Source organism: Perognathus longimembris, chromosome 1, assembly GCF_023159225.1.
Source record: "Perognathus longimembris pacificus isolate PPM17 chromosome 1, ASM2315922v1, whole genome shotgun sequence".
In the NCBI taxonomy this organism is placed as follows: Eukaryota; Metazoa; Chordata; class Mammalia; order Rodentia; family Heteromyidae; genus Perognathus; species Perognathus longimembris.
This window is the reverse complement of record NC_063161.1, coordinates 42,790,774-42,811,656: the sequence shown is the minus strand read 5'-3', so window position 1 is coordinate 42,811,656 and position 20,883 is coordinate 42,790,774. Positions and strand designations below refer to the sequence as shown.

The following is a 20,883-nucleotide window of genomic DNA, read 5'->3' as shown; positions in this document are numbered from 1 at the left end:
TAATAGATCTCCCCGGGTCAAAGCTAAAATCCGAAGTGGAGTGCCCTAGCCATCCTTGAGAAAGTGCCGCGGGCATTGACAGCGGCTTGGAGCATGCTCAGTCCGTCTCCCCTCACCCACCCTCCCCTCCCCTTAGCCGCACCCCCCCCCGCCCCCTCCCAACCCCCATTCCAAGCTGAGGCCCCACCCGCTTCTAGCCCGCGCCCAGCCCGCGGTCCTCCTCCCAGACCGCCTCCCCCCAGCACCCCGGCCCAGCGCGCGCTCAGGGGCACCGCCAGCGCGTTCAGCATTCCGCCTCACCCCGCTTCCTCCTCCTTCTCCCTCTCCTCCCCCTTCGCCGCCGCCTCCTTCTCCTCCTCCTCCCCGGGTTGCGGCGGGCGAGGACACGTCAGGGGACATAAATAAATAAATAATTCCATTCACCGGGTGACGGCGTGGTGAACCGGCTGCAGCGCGGGGCGAGGGGGGCAGGAAGTGAAGAACTGCGGCGCCCACCCGGTGCCACAATCAGGTAAAGTAAGCAGCCCCTGGGAGGATGGGGGGTGGCGAAGAGGAGGAGGAGGAGGAGGAGGAAGAGGAGGAGGAGGAGGAGGAGGAGCAGGAGGAGGAGGAGGAGGAGGAGGAGGAAGAAATTGTGCAAGGCATCCAAGCCCCGAGCTGCCTGAAGAACCGCACGCGTGTGGTGGACAAATAATGGGCAGCCTGTGACAGGGGCTGTGGCACGCTTGGCAAATGCGCCCTTATATAGACACGACAAAGCAGCCGCCCTTGACTGCAGCCGCCCGGGTGCTGCTTGCTTGCATGGGCCGCGTGCGCGCGACCCGGGGCGCTGGAGCTGCGAGGGGGGGCGGGGTGGGGGGAGTCCGGGTGTGGTAGGACTGTGGGGTCCCCGGTGGGGCGCGAACCTTTCCTCTGTCCACAGGCCAACAGCTGCCCGCGCTCTCAACCGGGCGCTGGGACTCATTGCTCCACATGGTACTGTCCTCTGCCCTTGGTTCTCGCCGGGCGTGTCCCCAGTGACCCTTCCCCATCATCTCACCAGGGACCTGAGCACTGTGGGTTGGGATCCTTGGCGTAGTAGGTGGACGCGGGATTGCGTGAGAGGGTGTGTAGAGGACAGCTTTTTTATTTTTATTTTTATTTTTTAACAGATGATTTAAAAGGCTGGAAGGAAGGAGAGGATGAAATACTTGGGTGTTGCCTTGCTTCTGTTTTGGTCCACATGAAGCTCGGTGGACGGGGAGGCCGAGTGAAAGGTGGATGCAGGCAAAGCCTACTGTGCAGACCTTGCAAAGCCGGGAAGGGCCTATACTGCCAGGGCTTTTGCGGGGCTTTTATAGGTCCGCTGCGTCACACTTGGGGCATCCTTCCCAGCCAGGTAGTGCTGGTAGCTGAGAGCAGCTCATGTGGGAACTGGGAACTGTCTGCTTTGAAGATGTTATAGTGCATCTTGCCTCTCCATCCTTTTATCACTTCAGCTCTGGGGGCAGATTTCTAAGGTCACCTTTTCTGGGTGGGACCAGGGAAGTAATTTTGCAATCTTTTTTTTCCTTTAGGTAAATTAAAATCAGACAGAGAGAGACAGAGAGAGAGAGAGAGAGAGAGAGACAGGCAGAGAGAGACAGAGACAAACAGAGAGAGACAGAGACACACATACACACACACACACACACAGAGAGAGAGAGAGAGAGAGAGAGCAGGAAATAATGAGCACTGTCCTACACGTGTTTCATTTCCTTTTCTGGAGGTATTCCTTTCTCTCTTGGGTGCAAAAAGAGATGCAGCAGAAGAATAAAAATAGCAGGCAATGTTGGGCATTGCATGAAAAAAAAAAAAGAAGAGACTGGGAAAGAGGAAATCTTAGGCTCAAATGCTTTTTCCTGGCATAATGCTAGGCTTCCTGGCTAAGCCCACGTAAAATTCCCTTGCAAACTTTCAACCTCCAGGCTAGTTTGAATGTGTGTGTGTGTGTCCCTGAACTTAGGAAAGAGTGACTGAAAACTTCCCAGGTGGGTGTGAGCTGACAAGGGCAAAGGAGGGTTGACCAAGGTGACTCATGTTTAGCTCTGATGAAGCAATCCCAGCTCCACTTTCTGAGACTGAGCACATTGCAGAATCACTCCTAAGTGAGAGGGCAATTGAATGAGCTCAGTGAAAGCAACATTGTAACCATAGGCCAACTGGCTGGTGTCTGGTGTAAGATCTCCAGAAGTCAGAAAGCACTTTATTTTGTGCAAATGGTCACATGAACAGTTTGTAGTTAGCTACCATACCTTTTCTCCTGCAGAGTGTTTTAATGCTGAGGAGTGGTTTGAACTTGTAACACCAGTTTCTAATATCCAAATTAGTGCATCTACCTTTAAATTTACTCAGGTTATTTCTAGATACTTAACTCAATTATAGTATTTGGCTTTTATTTTTAGCCTTGAGCCCTCCCAGAACTCCAGTGGGCAAAATTATCTAAAGTTATGCCCCTTAAGGAGAGTTATATTCCCAGAGGTGAAGGCGAAATAAAAGAGTATCTCCCAAATGTGTCATGAATGCTGGATTCGAGCACTAGTTTAGCGTCGATTCATAGCAAAGAAAGGAATTAAATACCTAGTATGGCCAAGACTTCAAGCTGGGTTCTACACTGTTTTCAGGCTGAACTAATTATGAGTAATCAGAGCCTCAGCTTTTCTTATCCATGAAGTAGGATTGGTATGACCCACCCTGAAGTATATTGTGAGGAATCAACCATGAAAAATGTGCAAAATATAAACTAGGTATTTCTGACTCCTACATTGATTCTAGATACTTTATAGGGATTACTAAAATTAATGAATTGAAATCTCAGTCTCCTAGGGTAATCTTTCTTCTATCACCTTTGAATTCTAGTTTTCCATTACCTTTTTACCCTCAAACACTCGCACGCACATACATACACACACACACATTAAAGTGTTCAGCAGTTGTAAAAATGTTTCTAAAATTTACCAACAGGTAGATTTGAGGAAGTCTGTGGCCTCAGAAATTTGTATATTCAGCTTCATTTGTCTGTTGAGGAAGACTGTATCAACAATAACGGAAGATTTTTCTCCCTATTAGGATATTTCTTCTCTGCAGACTGTTTTTGCCAATGAATCAATTTCTAGTTTTTCAGAGAGTAGACTGAGCTACAAGTTTTCTATAGTTTAGAGAGACCATCTCACTCATTCCTCAAAGCCTGAAATATGATAACTTTTTTAAAACATCTCTAAAAACTTCAGCATACTTGTGCCACAGCTTTCTGGCAACACATGAAAACTCTGTGAGGTTCATAGCCATGCTTGCAGAAGAGTGGTTTTGGTACAATGGCATGACTTGCCCTATAGGTATAACCAATGCTTTAGTTCATTTTGTGTTACCTTAACAAAACACGTGTTGCTGGATAACAAATAGAGTCATTTGACTCATGACACTGGCAACTGGAAAGTACAAATAACATGGTGCTGACATCTTCAACAGCATCTCAGTATGGGAGAGAAGTGGAAGAGAAAGTGGTACATTTCAAAGATGTTCAAGCACACAGCAGTGGCTTTGTCTTAGTGGGAGCTAGTCAGTTTCCCACGTGTCCTAATTCACTCTTGTCAATTGGGCACTAATCCTTTAAGAGTGAGATGCTATGCCTCCAAATGTTCCTTAAGGGCCTAGGATATCCCAACACCATTTTGTAGTGGGGATCAAGCAACATCATGGATTTGGGTAGGAACAAGACATATGTACTACCAACTACAGCATGTACTAAGTAATCAGGTTGGGACAGGCACCTGGGCAATCGAATTGGTCTGGCCTTAACCACTACAGAGAGCTTACTGACATCCTTAGAAGAAATTACTTAGGGAAAAGCCATTGTCTACTGCCATTACGATAACATTGAACAACTGATTATAATAAGAAGGAGGTAAAGTGTAATGGAAGCAGATATGGAGGGAAAGAGGAAGAGAAAGAAGCTGTGACTGAGAGAGCTAATTGTCATCTGCCTTAAACTCTGGCTTCAGCCTGAAATCACGAAAGGACTCTGTCTTCAAGGCAGGGTAGTTGAGCATCTTTTGAAGACTCCTTCACTTTGTCTTCATCTCATTATAAATTTATAGTGACCATCTGTGAGGATTAGTTAATTATTTTGAGATGATGACAGATTCACAATACTTGACTAACCTAAACATCAAAAGTGAAATGCTCAATGTGAACAAGGAAAAGAAAAAGGAATGAAGAGAAAGAGGAAAGATGGAAGGAATGAAGGGGTGAAAGAAAAACAAAATAAAGATAAAGAAAGAAAACCGAAAGAAGGAAGGATTAAAGGAAAAAGTCTCTCTGCATTTTCACTTATTGAAGTAATTTGTATCCATTTGAATTGTTTTATAGCTTGATCTGGGTCTCAAACCAGGTATTTCATTTTACCTGGAATTATAATTCATCCTATTCCACATTCTGAGCTGTATTACCTATAAGACGTGAACATCTCAAACTCCTGTGTATCCAGGGATGTGGGAATGGATAAGAAGATACAAATGGAGGAGCTTATAATATCTAGCTTGTCTAAGCTATGATCTTGGACTCTGCCACTTAACTAGTCACTGCAAACTGCAGAACCTTTCTAAATCTTTGATTCTCATTTGTTCAATCAATAATAACCAATGTTGTAATTTGGTTGCAAAGTTTTAAACATGATATTATCTATAAGCTGTACATGCTAGTTCACTAGCAATAATACATAGTAGCTGTTGATAGCATTACATAGTTAACCTTATAGCTTTTAGGTGGTCTGGAAGCCCTTCGAAGTCCCAACTCTCTCATTAGATTATATACTATTACTAAATCGCAGGATAAAGCATGAAGTGGAGTCCTTTTGAGAGGGCATCTGGATGACCTCAAAACTAGATCAAAGTGATTTGGGAACATGTTGGACATCGGTGTACTAATTCTTAGTGGACAACAGATTTTCTTTTTTAAACTCATAAAGCCTCAAATCCATCTTCGCATGACTCGCCTGAGTGGTGAACCTCAAGGCTTCCTGTACCTGCCTGGAAGACCCAAGAGCTTATAGTCGCAGCATGAGATAGTAGTCTAATATGGATCATTGTCTAGAAGAAAAAATAACATTGACCACATTTTTTAAAACAAATAACATGGGAAAGTTCCCCTGAAAGCTGTAATAATCAAGAGTCATGGCAAAGGGGCTGAGGATGGGACATCCTGGTAGAGAATTTGCCTAACATGAGAGAAGCTCTGGCTTTCAGAAGCAGCATTGAAAAAAAGGGGGGAGAGGAAGAAAACACAAACAAAAACAACAAAAGCCTTGGAAAAACATTAGCCACAAGTTGAAGGAATTAAAATTAGATCTAACAATACTAATCTAGCTACAAACAGACAAGTTGTACTTAGGTAGAACAGAGACAATTTCAACGCGTTGACAAAGAATCAGTGTTAGTAATCGATATGCATGTTTTTTCAAAGAATGTTCCTGACCTAATACCATAACTGATTTAATATTTGTTAAAATCCCAAAGGAATTCAGGGAAATCTCAGAGGAATGACAGCTGCAAAATTATCAAAGGAATTTCTTTTGAAATAAAAGATATTCCATGAAGTTTTTAAGTAGTTGTACAAGAATATCTATGTGGTTCAACTACAAAGAAACGGAAGACATTTCTATTAATACTTGATATTAAAACAGATAAAGATTTGTATAAAATGTTGGAAGCTGGGGCTGGGGATATGGCCTAGTGGCAAGAGAGCTTGCCTCTTATACATGAGGCCCTGGGTTTGATTCCCCAGCACCACATAAACAGAAAAGGCCAGAAGTGGCGCTGTGGCTCAAGTGGCAGAGTGCTAGCCTTGAGCAAAAAGAAGCCAGGGACAGTGCTCAGGCCCTGAGTCCAAGTCCCAGGACTGACAAAAAAAAAAAAAAAAAAAAAGGTAGAAAAATGTTGGAAGCTTACTTGAAGCATATGCAATTTCCCTACCTAAGAACACACTGATATATATTTACCCCAAATCAGATCCTCATCAACACTGCTTACTATGTGGAAGAATGGTGTCATAGTCAGTTTTGTGTCACCACAATAAAATACCAGAGGCAGCTGACTTTGAAAGAGAAAGTGTTATTTATTCATTTAGTTATTTTTGCTTACAGTTTCCAAGATGCAAGGATCAGATTCAGGTGGTGGATATCAGCTTGGGATTTGGTGAGAGCGGCAGATAGTGGCATATCATGAGAGTGTATGCAGGAGGAAAGGGTCACAGAGGGAATCCGAGGAGGAAGAGAGACAGACAGACCAGCAGACAGATACACAGACAGACAGACAAACAGACATACTGGGGTCCCATGACCCTCTATAAGGGCATGTCCCACAGTGATTAAAAAACCTTCCCCTAAGTCCTTCCTTCCACTATTGCAGCTATGGGGATCAAACCTTTAATTTATGGATCTTCGTGGGGACTGTAGACATGAAAACCGTTGCAGATGTTTATCTATATGAAGCAATTCCACTCTGAGTAATTGCCTTGAAGTCCCATTCTTTTGGAACTAGATTAGATGTGAATAACAACAAAAATGAAAGACATGCATTTGACAGGTTTCTACAGATGGAAATATATGAACATATGCCTTCTATGACCATGGATTTTCTCAAATTTCACACTCTGAAGTTCTATTCCATTTTTCTCACATATGCCTAAACCTTGTATTCAGTGGGAGAACAGCATTACAAAACAGAGTTTCTCAGCATGTGAGATTAATGCCATTTGTATTTTGGGGGTGAGACCTACCTGTGTTTTCATTATTTAGGGTGGCCTCTTTCATTGCCGGACACATAACTGTCTGACTAATAGTTCAGGCTAGCATAACAAATTATCACAGACTAGATCATTTACAAACAATAGAGGTTGATTCCTTGTAGTTTTGGAGGCTTGATAGAAGCCTGAGATTGGGATATGAGCATGATTGGGTGTGGGTGGGGTCTTATTGTAGGTCAAAGATTTTTGTTTTGTTCTATCTTCTTGTAATGGGAAGAGAGTGACTTGTCTGCCATCCTTTCTAAAGGACGCTAACCCCATTCCCGTGACTGTACTTTATGACCTACTTGCATCTCCAAGGTCCTGACTATCCTATTAATACCATTGCCCAAAGGTAAGGATTTCAAAGTATGAGTGGGTAGCCTTTTCCTCATCATTGTAACCAACAATAAAACGAATAAAACTCTACCTTTTAATACTCTTCATTGTAGGATGAAACTAGAAGTGATGGAAAGGTATGGCCAACGTGATCAGATTGAGAATATTTAAGGAATTATCCTTAGGACCAGAATATCCTCAGATAAAAATTCATTTGTTTTCCTCAAAGAATAATAATCTTGTATGAGACTGGGATACTTATTTGTAAAGTATAGGAAGTGTTAGCATTAATAATAATTATTATATGGTGAATAATGATAGCCTTCTCATTGATCCCATGGTTTCCAAATGTTCCTTTGTTTTAAACTGTCAGCATCTTGTGAAAATGTTGGTGTCTGTGACTACTTGAACTCTTTCTTTGATTTCCCTTTGCTCCTTGTCTTCTTCATTGATGATTTTTGTGGCTCCTACTCCCAGCCCTCCTTTTACCTCCTAATTGGTACAGTGTACCCACTTCTATTTTGGGTTTTTCTTTGGTCTTATTCTGTTGATTGGCATAGCACTCTCTCTCTGGCCTCTAAGTTGCAACACTAGGAGTAACTCTTAAGTCATCCAACCTCCTGACTTTGTAGACATTTTCAGATTTCTGTTTGACAGCTCCCTTTGCTGTGCTGTGGTCGTCTTCAGTACCCTGTGGTCTATTCCTCTGTATCTCTCTTCTTTCTGTGACCTGCATTTATTTAATTGCTTTACCATTATGCTGGTATAGAAGCTTTGGAGACTCCATCTTCCTTTTCTAGCTTTGTGTCTAACCTTCAGTATCTAGGATTTGTCGATTATGTACCAAAAATACACATGTGGTCAGATACATTCACCACAGTATATCTCTCTTTCTGCCTGTGTGTAATCCTAACCAGCTTTTCCCAGCTCAACCGTCACTGCTATCATGCTCACGTCAAACTGAACAGTTCCTTGTTCATCCTTCCTCCATATCTATTTGATTCCTTTCCCATATCATTCATCATGCTATTCTTTCATCACAAAGCTCCCCTGGGCTTCCTGCTATTTCCATTTCTAGTTTTAGCTTCACCTTCTTAGTTGACTTTCCATGCCACATTCATATTTCCTCTGAACCCTCTGGGTAGGTGAAAGGTGTTTTCTAAAATTGTGGTAACATTTCATTCCTAATGTCTTATTCATTTTAAACCTTTAGTTATATTTGCTTTTGTGTAAGTCTTCAGTTTCACCATACACGACACATTACTGGATGGCAGGGATAACAATGCGTTCATATTGATGTGTCCTTTACCAGTTCGGTGGATCCTGAAGTTGCAAGGATTTAGGGAACATCTGAGCCATGTTCTGCTTTCAGCATCTTCAATAAACAGCATCAATGGCTTATTTCAAATTCATACATTCAACTTAAGAAAAGTTCCAACTGTGACTGATTTCTTCTAGTTCTTCCCAGAATGTTTACTCAATTTTCTGGGGTTAAAATAAATTACTTTCTATTTTGAATGATAGCTTATACATATATGTTGATAACTCACATCTTATCTCAATAGACAATCCTTCTTTCCTTCCTTTTTCATTTCTGTGCTACTAATAGGGCTTGAACTCAAGACTTTACAATCTATCTCAGCTTTCTTGCTGCTTGCTGGCATTTTACTCACTGATCCGTGCTTCCAGCTCAGTTTTCAATGCCTTTTTGCTGATGAATTAAAGATAGCATCTCACAGACATTTGTGCCTGAGCTGAAAAGTTCTCAGCCTTTGAGTAGCTAGGATTGTAGGCATGAGTCACTGGTGCTCTGCTGACATCAGTTTTTCTACCTGTGCTTCATGTGATCTGCTTAAATAATGTGCTGAGTCCGTTTTATTTTGGAGGTGTTTAATTTTAGAAAAGTACATAAACATCTAGAATACTTTAGGGGTCACAGTGGATGTAAATATTGGTATCAGTGTTCATGACAGGTGGCCATTGATATAATCTCTTCAGGAAAACTAGATGGTATAGCTCAAGGTGTATATAGTGGTCTGTTTCTGGGGAAATTGGTTATCTTAGCGCTGACCCTTTTTTTTTTCTTTCTTTCTCCATAGCCCTCAGTATAGTGAAATAATTGATGAAAGAACTACAGGAAACAATTTAGGAAAGGTCATGTTAAGTTTTGGTTACAATCAGAGATTAGCCACTCAATACAATTTTCTTCTTTGTAGTAAACCAAGTCAAAGTTACAACAACAAACAAACCATGTGTGTTCATAATAAGTAGGTGTAGGGTTACTAGACTAAAGAAGTGCCTATTAGGCCAAATTATAGTATTCACTTTTGAGTGAAAATAGCTTGCCATTACTGACACTTCTGTATATCAGGCATCATTTTAAGTACTTTAATCTTAAAAACTTTTAGAGGAAGCCTGGTTATTACCCTCTGGTTAGCACATCAAGGTGAAATAGCCTACCTGAGGTTATGTATGTTGTGAATGACGACTTGGTCCAGGTTTTAATCTATTCACCACAATACACCTTTCCCGATTAGCATTTTCAAATAATAATGCTCCAGTAGATTTGGAGACAGTTTACAGGAAGGAAATTTGAGAGATGTTTAAAAATGAGATTATTCAAGGACAATAGATTCCAATCTGTTAAAAATACACAGTAAGCAGAAATGTAAAGCCCCTTCCTTACTAGGAAGTGAGGGAAATATTAACCTCTTAATGCCTCTGAACATAGGGAGGCTAGAAAACCATTACAGAGTCTGAAAGCAGAAGGCCCAGGATACCATTTTAGCTTTGTTACAAAGTGGTCTGGGGTAATGTGTGTGGGAAGGGAAGGACTCCTATGGAAGCCCTGGGCTGTGGATAGAAATGCATGTATGAAACAGCTGAATCTGGAGAATTCGATGTGTAGATGGCAAATCTAAAGTGAAGGTGGAATGTGAAGGAAGCCTCTGACCTATTTTCAACCCAAGAATGCCATTCCTTTACAGCAACACATTCCCCTAATATGATAGGCCAGCAACTTTAAGATGTCCATGACTGTGAATAAAATAGGTAATTCCATTTTAGCCTTTAACTGCTCCAATAGTTATACATTAAATCAAAGCAACTGTCCTTGAGCCAACTTTCAGTAGACTCCAGCTGTCTAGAGGTCTAAAATCATCTCTCTGTAGTCTATATTATTCTATAGTTTCCTGGGTATTCTCTTCCCATTTTCTCTATCTATGTTGCATTTCTCTTGCAAGAGAGATCAGAGACTTTGTAGGTGAGTAGACCTTTATAGAATTTCGACTTAGCTATTTCTGAGCTATTCCACTAAAATCTACCTATAAACATTCAGAGACTAGGTTTTTTTTTTCACTCTGAAAACAACTAGTAAAGGTTTCTTTATGGTTTCTTGTTATTTTTAATCATTTCATTTTCATTTTTATCCTGTCTATATATTGGAGGTTTCAGAAAAATCGTTCTTATTCCTGGGAATTTCCATCCTCTGTGAAAGGATTTCTGTGTTATAAAATAACTTACATAGCCTGAGCCACGTGGGAGGTTCACAAAATAAGCACCATATTCCAGTATGTAAAAATAATGGGGTTTGAGGATATTTAGTACAATATAGATGCTGCAAATTTATGTGCTGAATCTTTCATTTAACTACAATGTTAGTACTTTCAATTGAGAAAATATCCCAAGAAGATTCTGAGATAAGAATTCTTCAGATGTAATAGTCCATATAATCACATTTAAAATGACTATAAAGAGAAAGACAATCATTCCAACGTGACTTAGAGATATTGGCACACATTAAAACACAAAACATATACTGATGTAATTACTGATAACATTTAACTGTCTCCTATGTGTCTGCTCTCTTTCTGTAGAGTATCATTATCATATAAAATAGATTATATTCATTTGCTGACAGGGAGAATAAGGACTCTACCCAGGAGAGCCATCCATTAGACCACCTCAAGAGCCAATGCTTCAATAGCTGTTGGAGGATTTTAGGGATCATGTGGCCAGCAATCAGATGTGGTGTCCCTATATTCAATCAATGTAGCCCAGTAAATAATTACTACTGCTGCATGAGAAAGAGACCTGAACAAAATATGTGTAAGACATCTTTTCTGTCCCTTGTCTCCCCCTGTGCCCAAGAGACTATCATTTCAGAAATATTATGTTTATTTGCACGTATGTTCATTAAATAAAAGCTAATCCAGGGGCTGGGGATATGGCCTAGTGGCAAGAGTGATTGCCTCTGATACACGAAGCCCTGGGTTCGATTCCCCAGCACCACATATACAGAAAACTGCCAGAGGTGGCGCTGTGGCTCAAGTGGCAGAGTGCTAGCCTTGAGCAAAAAAAGAAGCCAGGGACAGTGCTCAGGCCCTGAGTCCAAGGCCCAGGACTGGCAAAAAAAAAAAAAAGAAAAAAAAAAAAAAGCTAATCCAGAGTAGAATTAAGTGTTAAAATAAATAGTGGAGTTATGAAACAACAACCCCTCTGTATAGCACCCTTGTAAGAACAATTTTTAAAAATGCTAACCAAGAAAAAAATAAAGAATATACAGTTTACAGAACAGAAGTTATCAAGACAATTTCAAGCTAGTTTAGCCTGTTGACAAGAACAAAAAAAAGAACAACATTTAGAATAAAGTGTTAAGAGGCCTGCTTATTTTCATATTTTTGTGGCTACTTTCTAGCTATAGGAAAAAGTTGGTACATTGTACTTAAGCCTGCAAAGCTTAAAATATTCTCGTTCACTTTAAAGAACAATATTTGATCTAAGGGTTCAGAAAAGAGATGGTTTGTTCTGTGATGGGGAAATCAAAGGAGGCTTTAGGGAAAGCAATGGAGTTTGTTTTGGAGCTGTGAGGTTGAGCGGCTGATTAAGAGAGGAAGTGATCACTGTAATTACCACAAAACTCAAACCCAGAAACTCCAAGATAAACACAAACGTCTTCAGAATAATATCAATGCACGTAGGTTACATAATATAGTCTCTTTGCCTATGAGTATGTATTTCTAGCATTAATCTAGCACACCCATAAACTTGATGAAAATTTTAAATTAAACTATTTAAATAAAGGTCTTATTTTACTCAACAACTTATGATTCTAAAATGTGGTCCATGTAGAAAAATCATTTGATAAAATTATTTTTTATTGAGAGAGGATTTCATTTTTATTTATCTCATGTTATCAATACTTTTATAAGCTACAGGATTTATGAATATAACAGTGATATCTTCTCTAATTAATGGTTACAATTTAATAAATACTATATACTGTGCACACAACTAAATGCCAGTCTTATCACATTAAACTTACAATAGCGCAGAAAAATTAATTAAAAGCAAAATAATTGGCTTACAAACTACAAAACTAAAAATATTATCCTTACACCAAGAGAGTAAGCCTTTGGAAAGGAGAGCATCTTGTAGCTAAGGCATAGATAGGAATTTACATTTACAAATTCAGAACATATATTTCAATCTCTTCAGCCATGAAACTTGTTTCATTTTTTATATCAAGACATTGTATCATACATTGAAAGTTCCGCCAGCTTTTAGTCCAAATGTTTCTGCAAACTTTTATTAAAGGTATGGTTTCTTTCTGCCTCTGTAAGTTTGTACAAAACATTCTCTCTTTGCTTTCTCTCTTAATGTTTGTGCAACTTTATCTTTTTTCTTCCCTTTCCTGTAGGACTCCCTGATAATGTATAGGGCCTTTTTAATGTGTTATATAGTCTCCTTGTTATGGCAATAAAGTGCATGGATATATTTTCCTAAATTAAGGACTTCTTTTACAGGAAAGTGAAGCAACCAAAGCTAGTACAAGTTCTCTCTTTTAATATATGGGACACATTCCTAGATGCTGTGTGTTTGGGGGGTGGTAAGGGGGGTGCCTAAAACTGAAAAGTCTAGTCTTATAAATACTTGACTTTTTTCTCTGCATATATATGGGATCAACTTTCACCTTTGCACTTAAGAAAGTCTGTCTATGGCTTCTGTTTGTCATATATGAGGTACCAGTATCACCTTTCTTGTATGTTAGGGCCATCATTCAATAAAATAAGGATCATTTGGACACAGATGCTAAATTCTGCCACAGTTGGCTTGATAACCAAGAGGGCCACTAAGTGATGGGGGAACATGTAACAAATACAAAATGGATACTATGGACAAAAGGATAATGTCCTACTTGGGAGAGAGTAGAAAGTAGAGCAGTGTTTCCTTACACAGTGTGCTTAGTTAGAAAGGCACACCATTGGCTGGGAATGTGGCTTAGTGGTAGAGTACTTGCTTACCATGCATGAAGCCTGTGTTCCATTTCTCAGCACCATATAAACAGAAAAAACTGGAAGTGGTGCTGTGGCTCAAGAGGTAGAGTGCTAGCTTTGAGCAAAAAGGAGCCAGGAATGGTGTCCAGGCCATGAGTCTAAGCCCCAGGACTGGCAAAAAATAAAAATAAAATAAAGGAACACTATTTAAAACTTATAAGTTGTTCATTTCTGGAATTTTCCATTTAATACTTTGGGGCTGCAGATTGGTCTGAGTAACTGATGCTTCAGAAAGGGTACCCATGGTGGGGTATGACTGAAAGGAACTTCATTTTGAATTTAAAGAGGCAGATACTGCAGAGTCACTGTTATCTTACTAGTGAATATGACAAAACAACAAGAAAGGAAAAGGTGAATGACTCAAAGGAAGCCATGTAGACTCTAAGAAAGTATAAGAACATCATCCCTTGTGAGCCACATTAATATCTCTGTGGAGAGTAACATGGCCACTGTACCAGGGGGAGAATACTAATTACACAGTAATGACCTCGTATGGCGGATATACAGACATCAGATCTGATGTTCTTATGACATTGATTTGCATTTTAACATTTATTTATAAGTAGTATATACTATTCACTTAAAACAAAATACTTTAGTGAGGAAATATGTGAATATTTCTTGTACTTAGATTTCTTTAAACCAAAAATGTAGTTTAACTAATAACCTCAGTAAGAGATACACATGTATCTATAGGTATATATATACATGTATGTATATATGTATATCATATATGTGTGTGTATGTATAAATATATTTGAAAAGGTTTCCTCAGAATGGAAGACACATTTTCAAATGTCACTCATTTAGAAAATTATGACTGTTCATTAAGTAGTTTAGTATTTATGGTCAACATTGTGCATATTTGGCCTGTAACTTTCACATAGGAGTGAATATTCCATCAAACCTTAAGCTTTTTTACAGTATTTCACTTTTTATGCCTCTTATTATACTAGTTCTTTTTTTTTTTTGAAACAGTAATACTTAATGCATGCTCTGCTACAGATCCAGATAAGGATGTGTAGTCTACAAAATATAAAAATATACTTTTGGGGAGTGGTGCTCTCTGTGTCTAAGGCTCTTACAAATAATTGACAAATTTGGTGCTAGTCATGTGCTTACGATAAGGTCATGAGGCCTTTGAGATATGTCACTCAGAGTCCTGTGACATCTCTGACACCCTGGGCACTGACATCACAATCTGAGATGGACTTTAGTACAGGCTGGCCAGGCATGCTAGGTATACCAAGTCTTTATTTCCCTAATCTCTACCCCATGAGAACTTTTTCTTTGCAACTTTTTCTTTTTCTTTGACTATTACCTTTTGTGACTTTAGAATCTCTCATAAGAGGAATTGTCTGATAGGTTTGAAATCAGGTTTGTGTGGAGAGAGAGAAAGAGAGACATGTCAAAGTTGGCAGAAATTCTTATGGTGAATTTGCTGCCTCTGTGACGTTAACACCAGTGTTGCACTAAAAATGATACCAGCAGATCAGAAGTCAGGCTTCTATTGATAGCTGTCCATGTCCTTCAAGTGTCATTGATAGTGTTGTCATTACACTAGGAATTCCCAAGCCTGACCTTTTGCAAAAACAAACAAAAAACAGCATGCTAACAACATAATGAAGTTTGTATAGCTTCCTACTTTGTAATAGTGGAGACTTTATCCTCCCTGAACACTCCTAAGTACCAGAATGTTCCAAATGGAGCCTGTTGGAGCTGCTAGTTGCTTCATTTTGCACTCTGACCGGGTTACTGCTCCATGACTTAACTGTGTTGGCTCTTGGCATTCACTCTGGCCAGGACCTGGTGAATGTTCTCTGAAATGCCCTTCAGTTTTACTGGAAGGGGAAACTACAAATAACAGTCATGGGAACCTAACAGTTCCCAGAATCCAATCCGACAAAGAAAGCATAAAGGACACCACCAGCATGAGGTCTGAAGTAACCAGCTTGTTCTTTCCCCCCTGGGCCTGTAACCTTTAGGTATAAATAGAGACATCATCTCATTGTGTAGCTAGAACGTCAAGAATTGAACGCACGTATTAAAGTATTTACTGAATTTTGAAGCACCCTGATCAAGCCTAAACAGCATCATTTTTATGGGAATTATTGCCTGTTCTCCCAAACAAGCCTTTATATCCTTTACTTCATCAAAGAAGAAAGCAAATTAGACCACCACAGCAATAAAAAAAATCATTTGTCATATGATTCAGATATTCTGGGTAAACAACTAAAGTTGTGTAAATATACCTCTATTTTCTACCAGTTCTTTAATGAAAGTTATTTCAGAATTGATGGACATTTTAGCTTGTTTTTTTTTAATGAAAAAACTTCAGGTGTTATTTACAAATGTAAAATGAACATTATTATTTGAATTTTAAGGTATGCTATTTGCCTTTAGTCATGAAACTAAAAACCCTTCATCATCTGAAGAGATTGCTTGGCTCTTTTACCAATTACTTAATCAACTGATTGTGAGAGGGAAAATAAGGAATGATGTTTAATAGAGGGAAGAAAGAGAATTAGGTCACTTTTGTGATGAAGAAAAGTGTCATTTGCAGAAGTTCAAGGAACTAACATTTCTAAAGAAAGCCCATTGAAAGACAAGAGCTACAGTATCAATTACTTATTTCCATTGTTTTCTCTAATATTCAATATGACAAAGGTAACTAGAACTCATTTCTGTTATTACCCTTTGAGAGCATATTTTCTAGCATTAAGACATTTAAGAATTAGACCATTAAGACATTTAAGCACTAGTCAATTAAGAATCATATTCTGCTTGAGAAGTTATTTAAGATGAGGAAGGCTTTAAAATTTTGATTTGTTATATATGATGACATAAATATGGTCCTTGGATGGATGGATGATTAACAATCCGTATTTTCCCAGTGAGTAACACTTTGAGTTGCTACTGTGATATGAAAATAAAATCAATTCTGTTTTAAAATATATGACATTAGGCATATTTTCCCTTATAGTGGGAATAAAAACTTTTTTATCTGCTTGTCTTTTTGTTTTATTATTCGTCTTAGTCATGTGACTGTGAGACTAAGTTAGTCCAGGAGATCATTGGGGCTTGAATTCAGGGCTTCATGATCTTGCTTAGCTTGTTTGCTCAAGGCTAAGCTTTCCGAGCCACACCTCTACTTTTGGATTTTATTTTCTAGATCATTAGATGTAACAGTTTGACAGATTTATTTACCTGGGCTGTTTTTTTTTTTTGTTTTTTTTTTAACCAAGATCCTCAGGTATCAGCCTCCTGAAAGCTAGGATTACAGTCCGGAGTCTCTTATACCCATGAGACTATTTGTGAAAGTGAGTATGGTTTCACCCTACTTGCATGAGTTCTGTCATCTGTCTTCTCATCATCACTATGCTCATGTAAAGCTATTTAATCTTGGTGGACAATAGACTTCATGTCCACTCAATACTCAGGCAATGTAAACATTCAAAATTTGCCAGACTTTACATCGACGCCATTTTTTATAGAGAAGTCCATCACATTCAGGTTTTACACAATGTTATTTAGAAGACTTTGCCTTGAAGAAAGACTTTCATCTTTATAGGAAAATTATAAATCTGAAAGTGTATATAAAGCCCTGCACAAAGCTGAGGAGAACTAGAGAGGAGTACCCAGTTTCATGTTTACAATTCTACAAGAGCTCCATGTTAACAGCTGTTTTACCATACATAGCAGACTAGGGGGTTCCCTGTCCCTTTTTTCATAACACAATGATAAACATCATGATAGTATGGTTTATTGGAGTGCTTATATTGATATAATAAACAGTAGTAATAGTAAAATAATAAATGGAGCTATTGAGGTGTAAACTAATGGTAGTGATCTGGAGATTGGCCTAGTGGACCCAAAATAATATGACCTTTACTTTGGCCTTGAACTTAGTAAACATTCATAATGGTTATCCTTTGGGCTGGGAACATGGCTTAGAGTGCTTTCCTTGCTTGCATGAATCACTGGGTTTGATTCCTCAGTATCAAATAAACAGAAAAAGCCGGAAGTGGCACTGTGCTCAAGTGGTAGAGTGCTAGCCTTGAGCAAAAAGAAGCCAGGGACAGTGCCCACGCCCTGAGTTCAAGCCCCCCAGGACTGGCAAAAAAAAAAAAAAAAGTCATAATGCTATCTTCTTTCTTATTGATGAACTCACTCTTTCTACCCGAAGCTCGAGAGTTTCAATGTTAGAAAAAGCTTTTATCTTACCAATGTCTCAGTTTCTCTGAAATGATACATCATACATAAGAGGCATCTTAAAACTTTGCCAGCAGAGGATATTATTACTAAAAGATAGTATTATTTTACTGTTGTTAACCAACTGGTCCACTTTTTCATAATCCTGAGGATTTGTGCCTCACGGGAACACTTAGGATAAATTGCAGAATATTATGAAAAAAGTATTGAAACTATTTCCTGACAGCTGCATCCCAAATTACCTCACCTTGTATTGCCATAGGGCTGCATTTCTTTCTTTCTTTCTTTCTTTTTTTTTTTTTTTTTGGCTAGTCCTGGGCCTTGGACTCAGGGCCTGAGCACTGTCCCTGGCTTCCTTTTTGCTCAAGGCTAGCACTCTGCCACTTGAGCCACAGCACCACTTCTGGCCGTTTTCTGTATATGTGGTGCTGGGGAATCGAACCCAGGGCCTCATGTATACGAGGCAAGCTCTCTTGCCACTAGGCCATATCCCCAGCCCCAGGGCTGCATTTCTTAATGATCAATTATATTTTATTTTATATGTGTTTTTACTAAACAACCCAACATCCTGAAATTATTTTTTCTACCATATTCTAGAACTTTATTTCATGTTCCATACACTCAAACATTTATTAACCATATGACTAACATAAACAGCTATATTATTGTGAATTTGAAAATAAGCTTTACTTAATGCTCTTATGCCAATTATGTGTCAAAATAACCTCACTTTGTCTTGCTAGCTTGACTGAGTCATATCAAATTAACAATGTCGTGTTCAATAATAGATTTAAAATACATAGAGGTCATTCATATTTAAGAAGCATACATAGGTCCTAATTTTTACTTGTTTATTTACTTTTAACCAATCTACTGAAACAGCAGAAGTTATTTTCCTTGTATAATTCTTAGCATCCATGAAGGTCATAAAGATTATACAAAGATAATTTCTTAAGAGTAGAATGTTCTTTTCCAGGCAAAAATTCATGACAGTAGTTTTGCTTTTTGTCACTCATGGGGCTTGGACTTGGGCCTGGGTGCTGCCCCTGAGCTCTTTAGTTCAAGGCTAGTACTCTACCACGTGAGCCACAGGGCCACTTCCTGTCTTCTGGTGGTTAATTGGAGATGAGTCTCATGGACTTTTCTTGTCCAGTTGGCTTTGGACCGTGATCCTCAGATCTCAGCCACTTGAGTAGCTAGGATTACAGGTATGAGCCACCAGCACCCAACTATGACAGTTGTTTTCATTGTTAATTATCTTTGCTCTTAACACACTTACTTTCCATTTTTTTTTCAAATTTTTATTATCAAACTGATGTACAGGGAGGTTACAGTTTCATAAGTTAGGCATTGGATACATTTCTTATACTGTTTCCATTTTTAAGTTATTATGGTACTGGTGTACATAGATTCTTAAGGTCAAGAATCTTTAAAGGGAAGTGACTTCACCATCTCCATTATATCTCTCTATATAATTGCTTTTTTCCTCTGGCTTTGTGTGATTTACTCATGTACTATAAAATTTCAGAATAGATTAATTTTAATTTTAGCAAAAGTGATAATGTTCTATTTGAAAATGTAGATTTTTATGATGATGTGATTTTGCAAGTTATCTGTTCCTGCATCTCCTCATGTCAGATGCATCTAATGTGAGCCTTTATATTTAGAGTGACTTCTTTTTTTTTAATTCAAATTTTTATTATCAAACTGATGTACAGAGAGGTTACAGTTTCATATGTTAGGCATTGGATACATTTCTTGTACTGTTTGTTACCTTGTCCCTCATACCCCCCTCCTTCTCCCCCTTTCCCTTCCCCCCCCCCCACCGGAGGTGTTCAGTTCACTTACACCAAACAGTTTTGCAAGTATTGCTTTTGTAGTTGTTTCTCTTTTTTTACCCTGTGTCTCTCAAATTTGGTATTCCCTTTGAATTTCCTACTTCCAATACCAGTAAACACGGTTTCCAATATACTCAGATAAGATTACAGAGATAGTGTAGGTACAACCACAGGAAGGTGATACAAGAACATCATCAATAATAGAAGCTACAGATACACATAGGACGTTGAAAGTAGTTACAACTGTGATATAACAATTGTTTCCATAACATGGAGTTCATTTCACTTAGCATCATCTTATGTGATCATAAGGGTATAGCTATTGGGCTCTTGTGATCCTCTGCTGTGACTTGCCTAAACCTGTGCTAATTATTCCCAATAAGGGAGACCATAGAGTCCATGTTTCTTTGGGTCTGGCTCACTTCACTTAGTATAATTTTTTCCAAGTCCTTCCATTTCCTTACAAATGGGGCAATGTCATTCTTTCTGATAGAGGCATAAAATTCCATTGTGTATATGTACCACATTTTCCTGATCCATTCGTCTACTGAGGAGCATCTGGGTTGGTTCCAGATTCTCGCTATGACAAACTGTGCTGTGATGAACATTGTTGTGCTGGTGGCATTACTGTGATTTTGTTTGTGGTCTTCTTTAACCTAGATATGCTACCAAGTACTTTGTAGCCCAGTAGACATTTAGCCTTTAATCTGATTTATAAGGCTGGGCCTTTTTCTTTCCAGGGGATATGTGTTCAAACAAAGGAAGAGTTTCATTCCAGATTTGCCTTAGAGACTTAGCTTCAATTTAGTTCCTTGGATTATATTATATGATCTCTCTGTATAAAATTGAATTGTGCTATCTAAGGAACCTGGAGATTATTTAGCCCCAGTTTTTATCCAGTGAGTTAATCCTAATGAATCTGTGAAAAGAAATTATACAGCTTAAATGACAGGGTCCACAGGCAGGCAGCGAAGCTACCACCTCCAAAGGCAGCACATTTCTTCTAAGATGATTTCATTTGTTCCTAAATTTATTTCAATATTATTCCAAAAAGGGAAAGTACTTATGAATTGAATTCTTCATGTTATTTACATTTTTATTAGTCTATGAATTAAACTCATTCATTCCAGAAGGTCAAGCCTTTGACTTTCTATTGACAAGTTATAAGATAATCTTTTCTTAACCACAAAGAGGATGCTATGTGTACGTTACATGATATTTGGCAAAGGAAGTCAGAAGCCAGTGCTGAGGCAGTCTGACCCCTTCTCTGAGTTGGGAGTTAGTGCCTATAATTGGCATGTTTGCAAAGGGGAGGAAAATGAAGCATGTACACAAAACATGCCAAATCTACCCATGAGTTG

The 20,883-nt window shown here is 38.9% G+C and overlaps 1 protein-coding gene across 2 annotated transcripts in view; it reads left to right on the top strand.

The window, feature by feature from the left end:
• The first annotated feature begins 404 nt into the window (after positions 1-404).
• Positions 405-20,883, top strand: part of Slc16a7 (solute carrier family 16 member 7) — a 143,905-nt gene continuing 123,426 nt past the window's right edge. The window contains exon 1 of one of the 2 annotated variants that reach the window (XM_048360620.1): positions 405-511. The gene's annotated coding sequence lies outside the window, so the exon portion shown is untranslated. The remainder of the gene's footprint in view (positions 512-20,883) is intronic. The other variant, XM_048360580.1, reaches the window with a different exon arrangement.